At 45.9% G+C, this 2,500-nt stretch overlaps 1 protein-coding gene across 4 annotated transcripts in view; it reads right to left on the bottom strand.

Annotated features, from left to right (window-relative positions):
- The window catches only part of acsf2 (acyl-CoA synthetase family member 2), a 980,331-nt gene that overhangs the window by 72,182 nt on the left and 905,649 nt on the right, over positions 1–2,500 (bottom strand). The gene's annotated exons all lie outside the window — the stretch shown is intronic.

Raw genomic sequence — 2,500 nt, 5'->3', positions numbered from 1 at the left:
CACACACACACTCACACACAGACACACACACACTCACACACACATAATCACTCACACACAGACACACATACACACACAAACACTCACACACAGACACACACACACTCACACACACACATACACACACACACTCACACACAAACACATAAATACTCACACACAGACACACATACACACACAAACACTCACACACATACACACACACATAAACACTCACACACAGACACATACACACACAAACACTCACACACAGACACACACACTCACTCACATACACACACACACTCACACATACTCACACACAGACACACATACACACAGAAACACTCACACACAGACACACATACACACACACACTCACACATAAACACTCACACACAGACACACATACACACACACACTCACACACAGACACACACACACACAAACACTCACACGCAGACACACACACACTCACACACACATAAACACTCACACACAGACACACATACACACACAAACACTCACACACAGACACACACACAGACTCACACACATAAACACTCACACACAGACACACACACACTCACACACACACATACGCACACACACAGACACACACACTCACTCACATACACACATACACTCACACACAGACACACACACACTCACACACACATAAACACTCACACACAGACACACATACACACACAAATGCTCACACACAGACACACACACACTCACACACACATACGCACACACACAGACACACACACACTCACATACACACATACACTCACACACAGACACACACACACTCACACACACACTCACTCACACACAGACACACATACACACACACACTCACACATACACACACACAGACAGGCACACATACACACACACTCACACTTACACACTCACACACTCATACACACACACAGACACACACAAACACTCACACACACATACACACACACACACACACACACACACACACACACCGAATCGGACACTCTCTCACACACACACACACACAGAATCGGATACTCTCTCTCACACACACACACACAGAGACAGACAGACAGACACACACACACACACACAGACACACACACACACACACACACACACACACACACACACACACACAGACACACACACACATACACACACACAGACAGACAGGCACACATACACACACACATACTCACATACACACACACTCACACACAGACACACACACACACACAGACACACATACACACACATACTCACACACACACATACACACATACAGACACACACACACACACACACACACACACAGACACACACACATACACAGACACAGACACACACACTCACACACACAGAATCGGACACTCTCTCTCTCACACACACACACACAGACACACACAGACACCCACACACACACACACACTCACACACACACAGACACACACACATACACAGACACACACACTCACACACACAGAATCAGACACTCTCTCACACACAGACACACATACACACACACACACACAGACACACACACACACACACTCACACACACAGAATCGGACACTCTCTCTCACACACACACACACACACACACACACTCACACATACACACACACAGACACACATACACACAGAAACACTCACACACAGTCACACATACACACACACACTCACACATAAACACTCACACACAGACACACATACACACACAAACACTCACACACAGACACACACACTCACTCACATACACACACACTCACACACAGACACACACACACACAAACACCCACACACAGACACACACACACTCACACACACATAAACACTCACACACAGACACACATACACACACAAACACTCACACACAGACACACATACACTCACACACAAACACATAAACACTCACACACAGACACACATACACACACAAACACTCACACACATACACACACACACATAAACACACACACAGACACACACACACTGACACACACATAAACACTCACACACAGACACACATAAACACACAAACACTCACACACAGACACATACACTCACTCACATACACACACACACTCACACATACTCACACACAGACACACATACACACAGAAACACTCACACACAGACACACACACACACACACTCACACATAAACACTCACACACAGACACACATACACACACAAACACTCACACACAGACACACACACTCACTCAAATACACACACACACTCACACACAGACACACAGACACAAACACTCACACACAGACACACACACACTCACACACACATAAACACTCACACACAGACACACATACACACACAAACACTCACACACACACACACACACTCACACTCACATAAACACTCACACACAGACACACACACTCACACACACACATACGCACACACACAGACACACACACTCACTCACATACACACATACACTCACACACAGACACACACACACTCACACACACATAAACACTCACA

This window comes from Hypanus sabinus, chromosome 23 (assembly GCF_030144855.1).
Source record: "Hypanus sabinus isolate sHypSab1 chromosome 23, sHypSab1.hap1, whole genome shotgun sequence".
NCBI lineage: Eukaryota > Metazoa > Chordata > Chondrichthyes > Myliobatiformes > Dasyatidae > Hypanus > Hypanus sabinus.
Note: the sequence above shows the minus strand (reverse complement) of the source record. Positions and strands in the feature narration are given on the sequence as shown.